Below are 21,953 nucleotides of genomic sequence, written 5' to 3'. Positions count from 1 at the left end.
TGGTGCTAGCTGGTGGTAACAGCTATTAGTGTCAGCCAGCACCAACTAATGCTCTTTTAGGAAACCAACTCGTTGTCTACAGTACAAACTAAAGTTATTAACAAATACAGTTGGGGTAAACATCATATCTTATGAACAACATCATATGAGTTGTTTTTTTTTCCCACCTAAGCTTTACTTATTACTGTCTAAAGCAGAAGTCCTGTCAAGACTGACATAACTAGAATGACGTGGCTTACCTCCAACCCAACCACTGGCTTTTTGACCCAATATTTGGTCAGGACAATCAAATATTTTACACAACAGCTTTAACTCAGTAGTCGAGTTATCAAAATAGCCCAGCAGTTTTTATTGTGCAGTGGTGCCAACATCAAGGTTAGGCATTTTCAAATGGTCAAATCTAAAGTTTTGTGTCCGGATTTATTGGCTTAGAAATAAATAAACGTAGGTCCCAAAGCAAAACACCTCTGTCATTTTGTAGACTTTCCTTACATGTTGTATTTTTTTGCTAATCAGCAGATCATTTGACCAGTTATAAGCCAACCGGATGTGCGCATCAGCAGTTTGATGTTTTGCTGATGGTTTTAGAATATTATCATGTGATTTGTAGTTGAAATCTGAATCCTAGCAGTATTAAATAACATTACCTGAAAAACAACATAAGTGGGTCCTTTTGCACAATAAAATAGTTAAAAAATAAATAAATAAATAAATAAAAATGTTGCTTACACAATGGAAATTTTCAATTTAAGTCTGTTAAAACTGCATAAACAGCCCAGAGGTAAAAATGCAACTGAATTTCAACTGAGGGCGGAAAGATGTGGGCCTAGGATAAAGGAGTCCAAGTCTTTGTTCATTGGGATAGACAGTGTTCTTTGATGCAGATAATGTTACATTTTCTGTGCTTTTGTTGTGAGAGGAGTGCTATTTAAGGTTGGGTACAAAGAAAAGCTCATTCTTTCAAACCATTGTTGCCCTCTGCAACCATAGCTAACAGACGTCAAAAGACTTTCCACATCTATTCTTTTAAAATGGGTTGCAATAATACTGGTGAGGAGTCGGCAATAAATAAGCTTCCCCTCTCTGAGTCAACTAGATTAGATTGCACAGGGACATCTGTCGAGTGTAGGTGAGCACTTTCTTTGGCTCCTAACTGTATGGGAAAGGAAGTCCTTAGGATGTGCCCCTGAGGCGCTTTCTTTTTATTTAAGTAGCTGCTCCGTTTCTCCTCTACCTCCACCCTCTATTGAACATTCAGAAGCCTTCATTGACACGAGCACAATCGGCACAGCTGACAGTTATTTCTTTCTGTACGCCGAGTGCTGTTTGACTTAACATGAAATTAAAGTGTCAGCTTTGCTTTTATGTCGTGCCATATTCATCCAAGAGGAAGTTATGCTCTGTGATCTGCCTATTCTGCTGACAGCTGCGTCTGATACAAAACAAATAACTTTATGCATGTTTTATGCCCCCCGTGCAAGCACAGACCCAACCTGGTAACTTTGTGGTTTCTGGTTGCCGCTCATGTGATACCAGGAAATGTTTAACCCCTTTTGTGGATGGACAAAAAGGTTGTTTTAATCCCAGCGTGAGAGGGGAGGGGAGGGTTTGTGGGAGGAGGGGTTATGGGTGTGTTGGGGGGCTGATTTTGTGAGGGAAACAGCTTCTCTCGCTACTGTCACTCAGTGAGAGCAGATACATCGAGGAATCCACAGCCACTGGGATTATGATCGCTGAACTGTGAAAAATGACAAGCTGAGGGGATTTGTCCTTACTGATATATGCATAAACAAAGGTGAGCTCTTCTGTTTGTTGGTTAATGGTCATCTAGCCGCTATTATAAAGAAAGTTCAAGTTTTGATGTTTTATGTGAGCTTCTTATATAAATCTTTTTTTATTTATTTATTTTTTCCATATTTTGTCTCTTCAACTGGGATAAAACTGTCTGGATTCTAATATTCAACAAACAAGTCAGATTAGAAACAGCTTCTCCTAACCTATAATTAATATTAAGAAGTTTGCTAAAAAAGGCAAAACGGTATGAGAAAGCTAAAAGAGAATTTCTCTTCCAACATGGCTTCTGAAGTAAATTCCACTCAGAGGAAGAAAAGAGTGTTTTTCAACTCTAATTATTTTACTTCTCTTTGGCGGTAAGGACACTTCATTGCGGGAGCAGCGTCATCTGTAGCTCTGCTCTGGCTCTCATTAGCCAAGACTCTAAAATTAAACCCACAGGCCGCTCCTCTGTTGTTGAGCCTCCATTCTCCTGTTTGACAAACACGCACACACACACACACCACACACACACACACACAAAGAACACAGTTTGGAGGAGAAAACATTGCTCATTAGAGACCACACCACTTGGCATTATCTGCAGTGAGCTGTGTTTGTTCGACCTGTTGACGTTTCACTTTACTTTTACCTTTGTCACATTTTATATAACATAATAAAAAGGCAAAAAAATCTCCTTGGAGGGAGGCTTTGTGCACTGCAGAAAAGAAGAAAAGAAAAAATATGAGAAAGAAAAGAATTCACAGCTCAATATGACCTGTGCTGTGATGCTTTTGATATTGCTTCGATTTTCCCTTCTCTGCATTAAAACTGTGTTACTGTTAAACTGTGTAACAATTTTTGCCACATTTCTACCTGAATTCAACAGTTTTTTAATTAGCATGCATTGACCCATAAACTGTTTATGTGCAGCTCAATGTGTTGTCATGTTAAACAATGAAATTAGCACCAACTATTATTTATTTTTACCTTATAGTTTTATAATATACTGCTTCCTGAACTTCTTATCTAATATTCAACATAGTCTACTTCATTAGATTGTGGTTCCAGAAAACCAAAACTAAGAGCTGAAAGATGGTAAAATGTTTCCCCGAGGCGACAGGCAGTAATTATTTCTCTCAACTTTATTTTTCACTTATGAAACCCATTTGGTTGGATTTTACTTTCATTTTTTTCCCCTCTTGTAAAGCGTTGCTCTGCTTTCATCCTATTAGAGATACAGTTGGAGACATTTGCTCACCGGCCGACGTCTGCGTGCTATCTGGTTATTTTCAGTCCTATCACCATGGCAGCCGGTCTGGACTGAGCCCTGCCCGGCTCTGCGGTGTCGAAGGGCAGAGGTGGGGCGGAGGGACGGCTGTCACAACGTCATGGCGCGAGGCTGCTTTTGATGGGATCAGGACTCAGATGGTTCAAACAGGATGTGGAAAGGTCATTTTGTTGACGCGTCTTATTTGGGAACTGCAGCTGAAACCAGCTGTTTTGAAGCAGAAATGATCAGTTGGGTCGTGCCAAGCGGGAAACGCAAGACCTAAACAAGTCTGAGGTGCACGTCTTGTAACGCTGGTTCATGTGTCAGCAGTAATACAGTGTGATGGTGTGAGAGAAAAGCACCTGTGTTAGTGAGGTTTTTAAAAAACTGGGTCAAAAACAATTTAGATCCAGTGCTGTGGGAACATTGAATTTGTGGCCGTATTCTGACTGCAGTCAGGTTTTTGAAATTTCTGAATTGCACAGATGGTTGAAATAAATGATGTGAGTTTGGGAAGAACAGAATACGAAAACACAAGTTTTGAATGTACAAGGAGGCTGCAGAGACAAATCTTGTTTAATAAGACCAAAAAAAAAAAGGAAAAACAACTGAAGAAACACATGATATTTGTGTAAAACTGGGTTAATAGAAACCTGTTGTTGCATCTGTGTGGTGGCACAGAAAGTTGTGTTTGTATTTAATCAAGTGGAAACAGCGGCTTCTCTCAGCTGGGCTTCCAGACTCTTTATTTTGAACAGCAGACTGAAGTCGATAAGCCTTTGCTAGCAGTAAATTGGATTGGCTTTTTCAATCATTTTGCTTGTCAATTCCTTTGGGTGTGTCTGTGTTCACGATGAGAATAGCAGGCAGGACGTAATGTAGCAGGACAGCAAAAATAGCCAAGGCAGCTGGTTTAATATGAAGCTTTGTTTCATATGTGGCTTTTAGAACAGTTTTTTTTGTTTCATATTTTTGTTCATTTTGGAGAAGTTATGTCAGGATAGAGCTGCCACAACTGAGAGAAGGGAAGAGTTGAAAGGAGAGGACAGATATAAAGGAAGGTGTGTGACATTGAAGGAGAAATTATGACAGGAGGAGATGAAAGATGATAAAAAAGCTTATATAGATGTGTGAATTTTGGGTTCTATAAAAGGTTCATGAATAATTATTATCTTACCTGTTGTAGACAGCTCTTTGAAGGACCTCAGTTTGGAGACATTAAGTTTCATTCTGACCGGTTTGATGAGCTGAGGGCTAGTTTAAGCGGGGCCAAGACCAAAGTGGATTTCTGCTCTTGTATAACTATGCATAGGCATTTCAAGTCAAAATGCCTGAATCTTTGTTGGGAATGATTTTATAATTTTTTAAATGCCAACCTTCCTAATTCTCAATCAGAGTCAAGAAATTGAAAATTGATCCAGGAAAAAAACAAAATAAAACTTTAGTAAACCTTTTAGTGAGTAAACACTGGAAATGTTCATGATCAGACCAAGGAGCTGTAATCTAAGACTTTCTGGTTTGTTTTGTTTTTTTACAGTGTTTTATAAAAAGACAAAACCTTGTGAAATGAAAAAAAGTTGTATTTACCTAAAACAGTCTTCGGTTTAGAATTTCCAAAACATTTTTATTTTTTTACAACAGTTTCAGAAATTAACTATTTTCTGAATATTTTCTGAGCTGCATGAATGAGAAGACACGGCAGAAGAACAGAGAGCTGGTTAGGGCAGGTTGGAAAGCAGGAGATACCCCTGAGATGTGAAGGGGAGGAGAGATGAAGACAATTAAGACAAAACTGGAGACGTGGAGGTTGAAAAGAAGACAGTCTGAAAAGAAGACAGTCTGAGAGGGGAAATTAGTACATGGGTGAGGATGACAGTAAAAGGCAAAAAAAAAGGAGGAAAGGAGAGGGGAAATTAGAATATAAGAACGGAAAATGGGGCTTATTGAAGATGAAGAGGTCTTGCAGATAAGACAAGAGGAAAGACGAGAGGAGATGTGTCTCCCCTTCGGCTCTCAGCTGCAGGCCTTTGTGTCTATCAGCTTGGACTACACACTGTTGATTCATGATCACACTCCGGTTTACGCAGCTTGGGTGTTTGCTTTCTTTTCACCTCCAAATCTTTTCACAGTTGGGTGTGTTTTAAGTACATTTCCAAAGAGCCACAGATGATTTACATGTAAAAAAATCTCTCCTTTAAAAACTAAGCCTTTGATTTGGAGAGATTTCTTGTTGGAACATTTTGCAGTGTGATTGTGGGCGGAAGAGACTCCCAATATGAAAGGGAGCAGATTATTATAAATCCAAACATAAAGAAGTGTGCCCATTGTTAAAGAAAGTGCTATACAAAACTTCCTACTGAGGAAACTTTTAAAGGCAGGTGGGATTTTGTTCTTTGGTTCTCTTTGAAGTTGGTTGTTTCCATAAAAAGATGAAAAAAAAGTTGAATGGTAAGTTAAAATGTATTATTTTTTCCCCCCATTTTTGTTTAACCAGATTAAAGAAAACCACAGGGGGAAGAAGAAGACAACTATCCAGGGAAGAAGAGGAGACGGTATTTGAGTTGCTCTAGTAAGTCGGAAACATTATTTGTAACTTCAGATCTTCCTTCTTTTCCTCATCACATTGCACTTTCTCACATATCACCATTTTCCAAAAACAGTGCAAACTTCTAGCCTTTCAAAATAAAACGTTCTACTTAAAGGCACGTCTAGTACCCCCCAGGATGTGAACACAGACAAGTCAGTGTGTTGCCATGACTTGCAAGCTTCCCTAGTTTAAATAGCTCCTTACTATAAGAGTGTAAAAAATATTAATATTAATACTACAAATTATTAAAACTTTCTGAGGCAAAAAGTCACAACTTCCTCAGTGCTTTGTTTACAGACCAAGCCTGTTTTAGAATCAGCAGTAAGTGTCAGTACTAAGGAAACCTAAAATAGTCATTAGATCCTAAAGTGTGCCCTTTTGCCTCGTTTACATTGACACATAAAGTGTCATAATGGAGTGTGCAGAGGTAAAAAGGTTATCTATATCCATCCATCCATTTTCTTTACCCGCTTCTCCATTCTGGGTCGCGGGGAGCTGGTGCTTTTCCCCAGCAGTCACTGTGCGAGAGGCAGGGGACACCCTGGACAGGTCGCAAGTCCATCGCAGGACCACATAGAGACAAATGAGACAAACAACCATCCACACCTAGGGACAATTTTAGAGTCATCAATTAACCTAACATGCATGTTTTTAGTCTGTGGGAGGAAACCAGAGTACCTGGAGTAAACCCATGTGTGCACAGGGAGAACATGCAAACTCCACCCAGAAAGGCCCCAGGCCGGGAATCGATCCTGCATCCTTCTTGCTGGGAGGCAACAGCTCTAACCACTAAGCATTAGATCCCAGCATACATTAACTGGATTGTAAACTATCCTTAATGATCTTTGACTCATTCCCTCATTGTGCTGTCTTGAGACTGAGTCGATCTAATGCTTTTGAGTGAGCTGACATATTTGTTGATTATCCATCGGACTGTGAAGGAGCTTTTCTACACCAGCCTCGCAGCGCACCATATCAGTCGAGGAAAGTCGAGCGGTAACAGACTCAAACAGTTTGAAGCTGATCTGCCTCCTCCGTCGGATCCATAGTTGTTTTGTTTGTATCAGTGGGGGGCTTACTCCCAGTTTATCCATCTATGTGCCTGTTAAGGTGGTATCCCACTGAGCTGTATTTTGACACCTGCATGGGAGCGCTCCTTTAACAGAAAACATCGGAGCTACAGCCCTGAATGTCCAGGTCTGAAAACCCTGCTGATGATAAATAATAATGATTGAAAAACTGGTCCAAATCTGCCCGTCTTCATTTCAGTGTACTCCAGTAGATTAAATTAGAAATGTAGGGGTGGCTGCCAAAGTGGGCACAAATGTGGGTGGAAGTGGGGCAACAAAATAATGTGGATGACCTAGAATACAATTTTACAAGTCGTGCACATGAAACAGGTAGGGATTTCTGGAAAACTGGCTGCTCAAAACACAAATGCACAGCTCGCTAGGCACTTGCTCGTAAACAGAATTCAGTGAGACTGCAATGGAAAATTTGCATATTTTCTTGGTATTTTCCAACATTTTTGAGTCACCAACTAGTCTCCAACAGCCACAGGCCAGTGAGATACTAACTTTACAATCCTGCTCTCTGCCTCTGCTTTTCTATCAGTCTATTTGTCTCTGAATTCTTTCCATGTCACCCGTGTCATTGCACTGTGGTGGTTGCTTGTTGTGAATGCGTACTGCGGGCCAGAGAGGCTGAGTCTACAGTTTTCAATGGCCGAATCACAGAGGGCCACACTTTGGAGCTGCAGACTGAATTTTTGGTTAGAAACACAGTGAGGCGTGAAGTGTCTATTGTGAACAGCTGCATTCAGGTCCATGGCCCTCCAACAGAAGGCCGCAGAGGTTTCTGTTTACCTCCATGCTGCTGTACTTTACCAGTTTCTCTCACAAGGAGTGTGGGACTGTTCGAGTATTTTGATGCCAAATACGGTTGGGTGGGAAAAAGATTGTGGGTCGAAAATGTGCCTCTACTGGTACAACTGATGATGGGAATGGGCTTGGACTTCATAAAGTGTAATATCAGCAAATATTTACAATCTATCATATCTGCCAGTTGATTTTAATACAGTTCATATGTGCTTTCCTAAATAAACTCTTTACCTCACCAGCCAGGAGAGGTGGTGTAAGCAGATTTTCAGTGGCAATATTTATGATTAAATCCAGATTCATTTCACTTCATTTTGACGAGTTCATAAGTTTTGCATCCTAAAAGAAGTCACAGCTCAGCAGTTACTTAGGCGTAAGGAGAGCAGCCGTGCAAGCAGGATTTTAACAATAGAAGATAGGGACCCATTAGTTTTTGCAATGGAAAAACTGGAAATATAAATTTATTGTACATGCACATGACAGAACATCTTTATTGGTGTTTGAAAGTTTTAGAAAGTTCATAAAAAAACAAGGAAAAAGACCTGCTATCAGAGAGAAATAATGTTTGGTGCAAGAAGAACAAAAAAAGGGACCAAAAAGTGTGATCCAATTATCATGGGGGTCATATTGCTTAGCTTCCTTGGGAACGTTTGTTCTAGGGTGTTGGAAAGTAGGTTCTGACTGATTGACAGAGCTTGGCTTCAAGAGGAGCAGTGTGGTTTTTGTCCAAGTTGTGGAACAATAGACACGATGTTTACCATTGCAGAGTTTCTGAGGTCATGGGAGTTTGATTGTCCAGTCCACATGAGATTTGGGGACATGGAGAATTCTTGGACCTTGTATCCTGAGGGATTTTGTGGTAGGGGCTGCAGGAGTATGGGGGGCCCAGGTTTTCTAATGTGGACTATCTGGTCCCTGTTTGCATCCTCTAAGTTAGGCTTTTTACCAATGCACGTGAGACTGTACCAGGGCTTCCCCCTGTCTCCGATCCTGTTTGAGGTGTTTATGGACAGGGGGTTCTGTTGACGTCCTAGAGCCATAACCTTCAACAAGCTAAACAAAATAAGATAGCATGATGATAAGTCTGGGATGTGAAAGACCAAGAGTTTAACGACAGGAGATATTTCATGAAAATGTCATTTGTAATTCAAACTAGAATTGACTTTTAACATTTTTAATGGCTTGAACTATAAAATGTAAGGCTTTTGGGCTGCAACATCACTTGTTCCAATTTATCCAAAGCCTTATTTATTTGGTGCATTCCATCCCCTTCTCTTCTTATTTTACATTATGTCTCCACTGTCCACCATTAGAGTTGTTCAGTAGCTACCACGAAAGATTAGGAATAAAAAAGGCAATGTGAAACAGGAGGTAGCTCCTTATTAGATCATCAGTATTATATTTCTAATACAGAAGGGAGAGAATTTATTCCCAGTAAAGCAACAAGTTATACTCAATAAGTCAAATGTAAGAACGTAAAAGTTTCCCAATCCTACTGTAACACCTCATTTCAGTATTTTCGGGTTTTACTGTACCAGTGCCAGGGTACCTGAGCAGATTTGCCATGTACTGAATGAGGAGCAGCTTCTTTCTCGCATTTGGTCATGAAGCCTTGCAGCTCGTCTGATCTCAGAGCTGCTGTTCTGAGATCAGACGAGCTGCAGATCAGTGGTGGGATTCATGCATTCACAGAGGGCTCCTGGGCTGCTCTCGGCGCACATTGTTTCAGATGAACGCATCGAGATACTTCTGAGGTGCCTCTTTGATATGAGCCTGACAATTCTCTGACTGGTCCCTGTGTCAACAGTCTTGTCCGTGTATGTTATGTCGACTGCAAGTGAGAAAGCAGGTTTCTGTGGATGTGCCAGTGTTTTTCTTTTCTGTGTCTGTGGTTAAGTGAGAAGCAGAGACAGGCGGGGAGATGGAGGAAGCCACAGCTAGTGTTGGAGAGAAAGACATGAATAAACAAGTAGATGAATAGATGGATATAAAGACAGTGAGGGACAAAACCAGGCTGAAGGATGAGAAGATTCTCAGTGAGGCCCCACTTGAGGGGCTTCTGCTCTTCTTCACTGTCTTTCAGGGATGTGGAGAAAGTTGGCTTTGTGACTTCGAACTGACAGCCTGCAGTGTCTGTTCTGTATCTGAGGTGCGTCTCTCCATCTTCTCTGTTATTTTCATTTGCTCAACCTTCCTCAAGGCCAAATTTTAGCTTCTGGTCCCTCTTCTGTACCATGGTCTGGTCCAGCCTGAAATGAAAGTTGTGAATTATCTCTGCATCATATTCTGGAACTAGTATTTGAACCAAGCCACAATAGCTGCTGATTCCTGCTTCCAAGTTTAATGCTTAGTTCAGCTAATCACTTTTTGGTGTTGGCTTCAAATTTAGCATACATACATAAGATCTGTATCAAGTCTTTTCATGTAACTCTTTAATTTGAAAGCCAACGGTTTGATTTTTTTAAGAAGAATATGTAGTTTCTTTTTCTTTGACAAAAAGCTAGAGAAACATTTAAAGCCAGGTTGTGATGAATATACACAGCCAGCATAACTTAACCTAAACCTGGCCTGACAGACTGCATGACTGAAGGCTTTTGTGTTAATCTTCAAATGCCTGCCAGTCATTTTTTTTTTATTTTTATTTCACACTCCTGGGGTCTGATTCATCTGAGTATTGATGTGGCTTCAGGAAAGTGAAGATTGTCTTCATGCCATCTAAAGCTGGTGGGATCTATATGTTTGGAATGGCCTCTAAGAAACCAAGTGATTTATGGTAGGCGAGGGCCCTGGTTCAAGGCCAAGTCTATCTGCTCATCACTACAAACAGCCTGCTCCCTGGGTGTTGTGGAGGAATACAAATGCCTGAATTTAGATGTAACCCCTGGCTCACCTGCAACTCAGCCAATTCTAATGAGAAATCTCTACCTCCTGGGAACGAGAGAGTAAAAAATGAAATGTGACAGCACACTGAAATAGCAAGCAAACAAACGTTTGTCTTTGCATTTCCACCTCTTTGTAAATTATTCCAAGTCTCCTCATACAAGTATTTTTCTTCCCATTTACTCTATAGTATTGGTTAATTTAACACGTTGCATCACATCTAAGTTACTGAAGGACATACCGACAAGTTCTTTCATAGCTACCATGTGTATTACCCTTTCAAAAATAGGAGTTTGGGCTGGATTATTATCAGGGCTGCACGGTTAGAAAAACTTGCAATTCTAATATTATTGCTGACTGTTGTGATCCCGATAATAGTTGAAACTAACCCACATTTTGCTTAGGGCAGTCTTGGACATTTAGGGCAGTCGGGGGGCCCATCTGATTTCCAAATATTTCCAAGTTTGTAACTCATTGCAATCCGTTGTGATATTGATATTGCACAAACTGATATTTTTGAAACATTGTGCAGCCCTAATTATTACTTTGTTCTGTGTTATTTGAGATAGTTCAGATTTTTTGAAGTGAGGTTATGTGGAAAAGTCGTGAACAATTAACTTGACTATTGTAGGCAGCAGATGCCTCCAGGTTCAAAAACTTCATAGCGATTTATATGAATACTAATTTTAATTTACGCCACCGTCAATTTTACATAACACCTATTTAAAGACAATTTTACAGTTATTTGTGAGTGCAAAAAGCAGCAGCAGCTAGCTGTAGACCTTCCAGTGGAACCATTAGGCAGGAATATTATAATATTTATCTTGAAATAACTACATAGAGCCAAACCTACAGGAGCATAAAGTTTATTAGCTCAGAATTGAACTCTATTTCTCCTAACTAGGCTTGTTTGAAGAATGATCCACAACAGCTAAGATATTAACAGTTTATAAGCTTTCCACAGAACCCCACTTTAAAAGGTCTGAACTGTCAATTGTAATTAATCTTTTTCGATGCAAAAAGATTGTATGGTTTAGGGAAGGCCCTGCTTGAACGAAATTAAGGTCAGGTTGACCAGTAACTTGAAGTCACATGTTCAACCTTTCAGTGTCAGCGTTTCTCTGTGCAGAATACCTGCACTGAGTGACAGTGGCAGTCTGAAAAAGCTCTTCTAAAACCTCAACCAACCATTATCCAACACTCAGCATACATTTCTCCTGCATTAGCGACTCGTCTCATCCCACCAAACGCAGACACATGACAGAGGCTGTTCCTGGAAGCTGGGTGGACTGTTACTGTTAAATGGAAGCGCTACTTCCTCCGGAAACGCCGTCTGACAGATGAGGGCTGATGGAGCAGTTCTTGTCGGGACCATTATTTCTGACGGGGCCAGATGATCGGTAGAGGCAAAACTCTGACCCTGCTCACTCAAACTCTCCAAGTGATGGATGATACTGGAGACAATCTCATACCAGTAAAGTCATAGATTTTAGGCCTCTGGTTGGTTTATTTTAAAGCTTATTTTCATATAATCTGACATGAAGAGTTGGACAGAACATAAAAGGAGTTCCTTTATGAGAACATTAACACTTTGTTAGTTTCTCCAGTGTTCATTAGTTAACATGTCACTCTTCCACACCCAAGAAACAGTTAGAAACATGTTCACATTAAATCTTGACAAGACGCCAGCGGTTTCTATCAACTGCTCAGCACCAGGGGATTTCTTTTCTCCAAAACACTCTTTAATTTGATAAATCTTTGAGTTCAAAATGGGGTCATCACATTTCTTCTGGACAAAAGTACTCCCATCTGCTTGAGGGAAATGTTATTTTCCCTTGCTACTTCATTTTGGTTGATTGCAAGTTTCTCAGCTCATAAAATACCAGGTTCAATTATTCAGTCATTAAATCCAAAGGCTTTAAAATGGAAATCCTGGACATGGTAATCCTAGCAAAAGACTTTTCTTTTTTTTTCTCCTTAAATTGCTGTCTGCTGACAGGTGAAGGTGTTTCTGTGTACTGTATGTGTGCATGTGTGTCTGTTACCAAAATATCTCATGAGCCAGGAGAGGAATTTTAAAGAAACTTGCAGAAAGTAATCTTTGGATGCACATCTTCAGCTGATTAGCTTTTGAATACTGCGAGCATTAACACCTCTTGTGAGATGTGGTTGTGGTGGATGACTCTGGCAGCCATCTTGATTTAAAATCTCTGTCATGAAAGGCGACGGTAATGCTAGACTTTTAATTAAATGTGGGTTCCTGGAGTAAAAAGAAAAGACTAGTTGAAGTTGAGTGGTTATTTTAATAATGTCCTTTGTGTTAAGTTTCACTTTATATTGCCAACTTCCATCAAAAGTCATCCTAGGATTCTATACATAAAACTTACATTAAACTTAAATCCAATTTATACAATGTGGGGGGAAACCGGAGCGCCTAGAGAGAACCCATGCATGCACAGGGAGGACATACAAACTCTACAGAAAAAGGCTCTAGGTATGATTTAAACTGGAGACATTTTTACTGTAAGGTGACAGTGCTAACCACCACGTGGACCTTAACCTTGTTTCAAGTTTATTTTTATTTCAAAATTTGTCCTGTGTTTTTATATTTATAATCAAGCTTCGTATCTGACCTGAATGAACTAATATTAGAAAATAAGCAAATTAAAAGTATGTGAGTGCTGTGTGTGTTTTATGTGAACCAAGGGGGACACTGGAGCTGCTCCAGGGTTGGACTCTCCTCCATAGATACAGCTAAACATTTCTCAAGAAATCTCAGCAATCTGAAGGGTATGAAGAAAAAGAGAAGCAATGGGCAGGGATGCAGTAGTTCAATGTAATATCAAAACATTTACACACTTACTAACAAAAATAATTGAAGCACTCAGAAGGAATGCTCGAGTTAGGATGTAATTTAGTTCACATGGAGACAAGTGAAGGGTGAATATTGTATGATTAGATTTGCAAAAAGCTAAAATGTCCAGAATGGGCACTAGAGGGTGTAAATAGGGACAACAAGTGGAGTGAAAATGTTATCAGGCAGTTGCCAGAGTGTCTGACAGTCAGTTAAAACAGGGAATGAAGGTCAGCAGGCACAGAAGATGCCTCATAGATGCATTAGACAATGTTACCAGTACTTGACAGAGTTTGATAGGAGTTGCATTGTAGTTTTTCATGAGGTTGTGAACTCCCCAGCATGTGGGAAAGATGTCACAGTGGCCTGATGTTGGAACAAATGGGCAGATGAGAGCAGCCACACAAGACGGAATACCATGCTTATTCTGCATCAAGTCGTTGCTAGTATTCTGGCCCAAGGGTGAAAGTGAGTGGACCTGAATGATATCTTGTGTAGCACTTCGAACAGGACCACTTCAATCTGAGCCCGTCTTAATCAAAATATTTTCCACCTTAACGTCTCGGTGGAAGAGGCTCTTATACTGATGGTGGATCGCAGCATCCACCAGCTGTTTTAGTATATTCTGAAAGAGGAAACGTCTAAATGTCAGCAGCTGAACAGGCCAGGGCGGTGGTGTGACAGGTTTCATAATTCTGAACTCAGTTTAATCATACTCATTATGAAACAACAAAACAAAAGCAGAATGACTGACGCTATCTCTGAAACAAACGCAAACTCCCAGAGATTGTCCATCAGCTAACCATCCTAAAACATACCAATACAGAGGAGAGTGAGGGAGAAAATCCCCCCACAAATGATCTATAATCCAGCAAGCAGTGAACGTACAGATTAAAAACAGTCACAAGTGTTGCTCACACATTTTCCTGGGTGTGTGCTTGATAGCCACCTACAAGATACAAAGTTTTGTTTAGCACACTGATCTAATTGTGTGCTTGAATGTTTGAAATATGTCAGTGTGTTTGTAACATTTACAGGCAAGTTATCGGCCTTTCGATAACCAGCAAATACAGATCCACATCCTCCTTCGCCGAGTGGATCTTCCTCCTCATATTGTCCTTGAAAGACACACATTAACACAAGCGTTTTAATTGTAAATATCTCACATGAAACCAAAGGCTACATCAGTAACGGACCACTGACCTCTTTGGGGTCGTTTTTTTCCCCGTGTTTTGTTTGTCTTTTTTGTCTTCCTCCTCTCAGGTGCTTCTTCAGCATCGATGGCTTTCCTCTTCTGGTTTCTTTTCCTCTTGTCACCTTCAGATGGATAATAGTCTTCTACATTGTAAAAACAACAACAACAAAAACTGTCCAAACAGTAATATGTTGACATTCACAGCCACTATAAATCATCATTACTGGAAAATAACCCCATCCACGTGTCTTTCCAAAATAATCTCATCTTTTTATGTTTGTTTCTAAAAATATCCCCATAAACACAGAACCTAGAAATCTTTTTATCCACACTCAAACACAGAAAACAACCCACTTCTATGTGTAAATTGCAAACTAATTTCCATTAACTATAATTGCACAAAATCAGTAACTCTCTGCCAATGTCGACTGATGAAGAAGCAGCCTCTTCATTTTGTAAAAGGTCCTGCTGTCCTTTTTCCTCTTGGCCAGGCTTGCTTCTGTCTTCAGTGATTTTTTTCTTTGACCTGGTCCTGACATTTTATAGACGGAGACCTCCATACTTTTTTTTGGGGTGCTCATCATCATGACAGTTTTTTTTCTTTTTGGCACCTTTTTCCTGTTCTTTTTTTGTAACGCTGTATTTGGAAGATTCGTGCTACTGTTGCTCTTTACAAATCAGAAATTTCAAATCTATTTGTAGATTTTTGACAATTTGGTAAGCAATTTTTATATTCCTTTACAGAAAAATGCACAAGTTTAACCTTTTTTTCACATGCACTTAAAATGAAAAAATAAGTGACCATATGTGATTGTGCTGAACATCTCCTAAAACCCACGTTTCACATGTACAAAACATGTTTCATTTGTTAACATGCTTTCACATCCGAAAACGTGGTTTCGAAACAAAAATGACATGTCTCCATGTGCAAAACCCATTTCACGTGTGTTTCACATATATTACTTGTAAATTTAACATGTTTTTACATGTGTGAATGGGATTTTCTCCCTTTGAAGTTCATGTGGTTTTTTTTTTGCACACTTTCAATGTACAAAACATGCATTTCACCTATGCTTCAAATATGTGACATGTACACTTAACGTGTTTTTCACATGTGAAAATTTCAGTTCACAAACTCATATCCCAGACATTTAATCCGAGTCTGGAGAGAAATGTGAAAGAAATGTAACTTATTACTTCAAACTTCTCAAATTCTAATTCAGTAGTTAATAATTCAAAAATTCAACAGTTTTGTACCAATATTTAGTGAAAGCACAATTTCTTCCAATTTATTACTTTACGTGGTACACAGTACAAAATAACATTATTTAATTGCACAGTTCTTTGTTTTAAAAAACTTTGATCTCAGGTCAAATAATTTGTATAGAGGAAGGGATAATAAGGTATATTAGTAGAAACCTCCTGCGATCCTCAGAGATTTTTATTAATCTATATTATAAATCATACTGATAATTAACTTCAAGAACGTTTTTCCCAGGATATCTAATTTTACCTGGATTTTCCTCAAGAGCTGGGGTTCTGTGAGTGTTTTTTTTCCTTCTTAGCAGAATCTGTCTTCATAATGGTTTGTCACTTTAACGTACAATACCTTCAGCAACACGCGGGCGTTTCTGCAAGTCTCTCGGCGAGACCTGAGTTTGATCCACCAAAGTTAGAACGTTGGAACTTTTGTTCTGGTTCCACTTTGAGTGTCATCACAGGATGTTCAAAAATACTAAAATACACAGTCTCGCCAGTCTTTTTTTTATGTTGCCTAGCAACACTCTAAGGTTTAGACTCTGATCTGGGCGCAGCCAACGGAGCAGAAACACAGAAATACATCCTCAAGTTAAAACAAATCCTTATCCGGATATCTCCAAACCTAACACTGCTTTTATTTCACGAGTCTGTACGATTGGTAAATTCCAAATACTGGAGCCAGACGGGGATTTTTTACTGAGTGTTGTAAAAAACTGTCGAGCGAGATAAGGGGGCTGCTTTTAGCATCTTTCATAACATAGCATTATAATTAAGCCTAAAACTGTTAATAGAACCAAAAGTACTTGTACACATGCCCAAATTTGAATTTTTTTTTTTAATTTTAAGTTACCTTTAGAGTTTTTTCTTTGTAGTAAATATATAAGTGAGAAAAGACAGTGACATGTTGTGTTATAAATATTAATGTTAAATGTAAACATTTTCTGTTAATATCGCTCACCATCAAATAGCCATAATGGTTTTGCCTGTGTTTGTGTCTGTCTGTTAGCAAAATTTCTCTTGAACGACTAAATGAATTTTAATGAACCTTATTATAATTATTGGATGTACACGTACAATTATTAAATTTTGCAGTCCCCCCAATTTAACATGGCCTTCTTAGCCAATTGCCCTATAAAATCCCCATAAGAATGGTTAAAACTTAGTCAGTTTTACAGAAATTGAGCTAAAATTTGATGGTGTAGTCGCTGATTCACGTACAGCACACACTATTCTTGGAGCATGTCATCTTGCAGTATTGCACAAGATAATGTTATTTTCAAGGTTTGACAAGAACAACTACTACTCCATCATTTCACAACACAAGATGATCTTAGTCTAAAACTCTGGCATGAAGGTCAACTGGCAATATGCTTTCCTTTAAAAAAATACCAGGCCTTGTTTTTCTTTGGATGTGGCTACAATGTAGCTTACTGCCGTCAGTGTGTGAATGGGTGAATGACTGATTGTAGTGTAAAGCGCTTTGGGGTCCTTGGACTAGATAAAGCGCTATACAAGTGCAAGCCATTTACCATTTACCACGTATTACCTTGTCATAATTTTGAGCATTAAATTATTGTTTTGAGTCAGTCTGTTTCCATCGTGTCAGTTTTGTTCTTGTAGAAACAAGAACTACAGTGAGAAGTCGAGTAAAAGTCAAACAAATTAGAAAAGTGGAACAGTTGGTAACAAAAAAAATCTATGTGTTGCACATTTTCTATTTTAAACTGCTATTTATGTAATCAACAGGTTTACGGTGACTGGAAATCGTCCCTTAACCACGCAGCTTCGCTATTCTTGAGTAATTAGAAATGGGGTCTTCAAGATTAATCTTCTGTTACAATTTTGCAACTGTGTGAATCATTTTGTCTTATTTTTAAATATGAAGCGTAAATATGTAACGTTTTAGAAAAAAAACAACAACACTTTTTTTCTTCAGTTTTTAGAACTGCATCAGTGTTTTGGCAGGTATATCTCTTGATTGTTTCCTCCAATAATGAAGACCATGGTTTGATTTTCTCACACTTTGAAAGGACTATTGTTTGTCTTCTCTACATCTGAAATTGGATGGTGAGTCCTTTTGGAAAGCAGCGAAGGGGAACAGATTTGTATTCACCTGCTGTATGTGAATAGAGCTGAGGAGGGGCTAAGAGAGAGGGAGGGGGGAGCTGTTACATAGTGCTTTCTTTATGCGATAATGGATTGCTCTGACATTCACCCACGTTGTGTCGTGTCTGTCTGTCAATACGCTACCTTCAGGGATAAATGGACGATTTTAAACAGACTTTAAACAGAAGTTTTAAATACTCTTCCATCGTGACAGAGTTTCACGCTGAACTGTTGCTTTATGTCAAACCATCGAGGTGAACGCACGGCATCTTATTCATATGCCATGTATGTTTCTTATCATACACTTCAGCAAATTACTTTCTTATCGTCGTTTCTCTTTTTTTTTCATACATAGCTGCACTCTCTTTTATTGGCCCAGCTGGGCAACTGGATTCTTCTGGACGTAACACAAAAGAGACAAAGTGGAAGCTGGGACCGGCAGTAATGAGCAACTCCTCTTACAGTGTTACATATAAACCAGTGGCAGGGTGGGGGGAACCTTCTCGAGACAATAGAGGGTTTGAGAGGTTTCTAGCCCTCTGAAGCCCCTCTTTGATTGAGTTTCCTGGCGCTGGACTCCAGTGTTGTGGATGATTGTGGAGTGGTAGCTATGGTCCAGGGAAGGGGGGTGAAGACCCTCCTCTACGCTGACCTTTCACAGGCACAGGTGGGGTGGGGTGGAAAGAGCCGCTGGAGGACAATGAGGACGAGAGAACTGTAGGAGAGGCCTATTGTGAGCGGTGAATGTTGAGGTGGCATTCATCAAATCTAAACTCGGTGCCTCCATCCACCTGCAGTGGATTTTCTCACAGCTTACTTTTCTCACAGATTTGTGACACTTTTAAAATTGTGCGCTCTTGCAGCTCGCACTGGCAGCAAATGTCTGAGCTCCAAATCATTGTTCACACTTTGTCTTCTGATGTTGTGGGTGGATTTTGATGGACACCTGCTTTCACATCTAGCTTTTTTGTGCCCACACGAACAGCTTGGCTCTGCCGATGCCAGCGATTGTCGCTTAGTCTACGACTTTTCTTTGGACTGATTCGTATTATATACACTACTAAATAAACAAAGGAAGTTTTGAACTGACAGTCATATGAAGATATTCTTTCATTTCCTTAAGCACAGGAGCAAGATTTATGTTGATTTGTGTTTCAAAGAATTGTGTAAAAAAAGCTTGATTGTTACAATGACTTTTTATCAAGCCTTTTGATTAAAAATACAAATTTTCCAATGCCATCCAAGGCTTTGAGATATATACAGCAACAAAACATCCTAAAGTGTTTTCTGAAGATGGTAAGTTGGCAAACTTTAACATCAATTCAGCCTCTAAAATCTCTTCATAGTTGTTAAAAAGCACTTTGAGTCGCCTCGTGCTGAAAAGTGCTATATAAATAAATGTACCTACCTACCTAAAAATTCACACTTCAAATATTTAAAAAATCTAATTTTATTTCTGTTTACGTGATGTTGTTGTAACCTAAAGAAGTGAAATACAAGTATGCATGAACATGCAGCATGTGACGTGCTGTTAAAACTATGAAAATTGATTTTTTAAGACAGATTGAAACCTGTTGTGAAGCTTTTATTGGACTAACAATATGATGAGCTGACTGCAGCTCATGTAACTTCACATTCACCCATGCTTTGTATTGGTTTGTATGCCTGTTCTGCACAGCACTACTTGGTGGATAGTTTTTTACTGTGTAAAACAAGCGTCAGGGCTGATGAGACATATGATAAACAGAGGAGAAAGACAGCTGCAAAGAAGCAGTAAAGCCTCTCACACAGTTGGAATGAAACGAGTGCGCACAAATAATGGAGATCACAAAGTTGGCATTCTGTGCAGTAGCACAAATCTACTAAATCTAATTCTTACATGCCAGCTGCTGGCATTATTGCAATAAATCTAATTGGTTTATTAAACAAGTGGTGGCAACGCTAGATTTAGCACATCAAGAAGGTTGCAAGATTTTCTTTGGGTAGTCCTGTTTTCTCCCACAGCCCCAAAACTTGCATGCAAGGTTAATTGGCAATTCTAAAATGACTTTAAGTATTTGTGTGTGTGTGCATGATTGCTTGTCCCTGTTGGCCCTGCAATGGACTGCTGACCTGTCCAGGATGTATTGATGAAATTGATGCAGAGTGCTCTCTAATAGATCTAACAATACACCCTCACAGTACTTGTACTGCTTTTAAAATGTTGGAAATAGTTTTTTTTACCTAACTTTTTGAAGTTATTAGGCAATTAGGAACCCACTGTTTTTCATGCTTATGAAATCAGCCCACTTAGCAGACTTATTGTGAGAATTTAAATGGCCAAAGCATACGTGTTCTTTTCAGCAGGCCTCATGGTCCACCTGCTACTTTCTCACTTTTTCATTACATGTGCTGGTAACTCAGTGTGGTAACAGATTGTTCCAGCTCACAGTCAGTGTTCACACTTATTATCTGAACATGGTTGGCAGATTTTGCTGGAACAAAAGACACGACACAGCTCTAATTGACCAACAGTTACCTGCCTGCATACTGTATCAGCACAATTCAAATTCCGTCGCTAAGAGTGTTCATTACACAGCTGTGCCGTTCTAGAAAGGCCTGGGTACACATCAGCTGTCGACTCACAGTATTCATGTACAGTTTTATTGTGCTACTGTGCCTAATGTGACTCACAGGAACTCATTTGAGTTCACAGCTTCTAGTTTGTTAGAGCCTGAAGTTAACATTTCCTTCACTCTCTGTTTCACACAGACTCTTTTTGTGACACCCGAATCTAAGCTTAACGTAAACTCCAGATATCGGTTCTTCCATTGAGAGACACTTCAAACGTGCAGTAAGCCATCCGGTGTGGAGTTGGTGCCAAGCTGAGATTCTAATCATATGTCCTTTGTAAAAGCCATGGGAGGTTAAGACTTTTTTGTTTATTTTTTTGGCGAATCAAATGCCAAGCTCATGGTTTCTGTCCAGCATTATTCCCGAGCTGATAAATGGGTCTATTCTATTTTGTCCCTCCTTTTTTTTCCTCTATATGTGTCTATTTGATGAGAGAGTTGACAACTTTTTGGCATGGAGCTCTAAAAGCATTAGGGCAATTGTCATGGAATCAGAGTGCAATTTTGTGTGGCTCCACTCTGCTAAAAGTGTATGTAGAGTACCTAGATTTAGCAAGTGAATATTTTCCATCATTCACTGAACTGTAAATCTATGGGGTGTTTTGCATATTGTATTTCATACTACACATCTGTTGTTGTCTTAAAGGATTTGCACGTTTTCCCACAGGAGATTGGTTTTATATAGACACATTATTTGAAACTGTTGGGTTTTTGCAGCTAAAATGCATCTTGTGATGTTGTATGCGGAGGATTTTGAGAGTCCTTTTAGCTATTCAAGGATTCAGTCACCATGCATCCCTCTCACTCTCCTCCATTTGCTCAGCACAATGAACGTCTGCTCAGCATATGAATAGCCTCACCCATCACAGTCATGTGAGAGGGCAAGCAAACTTAATCTCTGTTCACGACATCCTTCACTAGCTCAGTGTGGAAAAAAAAGGCAAATGCTCAAACAAACACATCATTAGACGTGAATATTAATGTATGCACAAACATGCAAAAGAAAAAAAAATGCTTAGACTGCAGAATGATTTAAAAAAATGTTTAGGTATGGCATTTTCCAATAAAGGTCAAGTTTAGCAGCACAAGTGCTCATTCAGTTTTATGCTACTTTCCCCTAATAATTATTATTAAAAGGGCACCCACTCAATTAATTATCGAGCACAAGTTGGGTTTCAGACAAATACTCAAGCGTAATTTATAAAATTACCCTTTTTCCAACTTTGCTGAAATTAATAACTAACAATTTTGAAATACTGTGAAGCACAGAAAAATGCTCTTATATTGCAGTGAGCAGCAGACTTCAGTTTTTAGTGTAGATGTAGCCAGCATGTAGGCCTGAATATCTTCAGGTACATTTAAACAGCATTCAGCCCAAGCAGTTTAGTCTTAATAATTTAATTATTAAGACACACGAATCATTTCAAATCTGTAAAGCAAGCTATCCAGGTCTGTAAATAAATAAAGGAAAGCCAGAGACCACCAACTGGAATTTCAACTGGAATTTCTATCGATTGACAAGATTTTAAGTTTTCT

General features: G+C 39.2%; 1 protein-coding gene across 18 annotated transcripts in view; it reads left to right on the top strand.

Moving 5' to 3' along the window:
- LOC108230054 (neuronal cell adhesion molecule-like) overlaps window positions 1-21,953 on the top strand; it is an 81,263-nt gene that overhangs the window by 27,107 nt on the left and 32,203 nt on the right. For 16 of the 18 annotated variants that reach the window (XM_037978209.1, XM_037978220.1, XM_037978211.1 and 13 more), the window contains one exon: window positions 5,541-5,615. The exons of 1 other annotated variant lie outside the window; for it this stretch is intronic. The gene's annotated coding sequence lies outside the window, so the exon portion shown is untranslated. Of the gene's footprint in view, window positions 1-1,657; window positions 1,796-5,540; window positions 5,616-21,953 lie in introns of those variants that run through there. One more of the 18 variants, XM_017405882.3, reaches the window with a different exon arrangement.

The sequence above is a fragment of the Kryptolebias marmoratus genome, linkage group LG11 (assembly GCF_001649575.2).
Source record: "Kryptolebias marmoratus isolate JLee-2015 linkage group LG11, ASM164957v2, whole genome shotgun sequence".
Lineage (NCBI taxonomy): Eukaryota > Metazoa > Chordata > Actinopteri > Cyprinodontiformes > Rivulidae > Kryptolebias > Kryptolebias marmoratus.
Note: the sequence above shows the minus strand (reverse complement) of the source record. Positions and strands in the feature narration are given on the sequence as shown.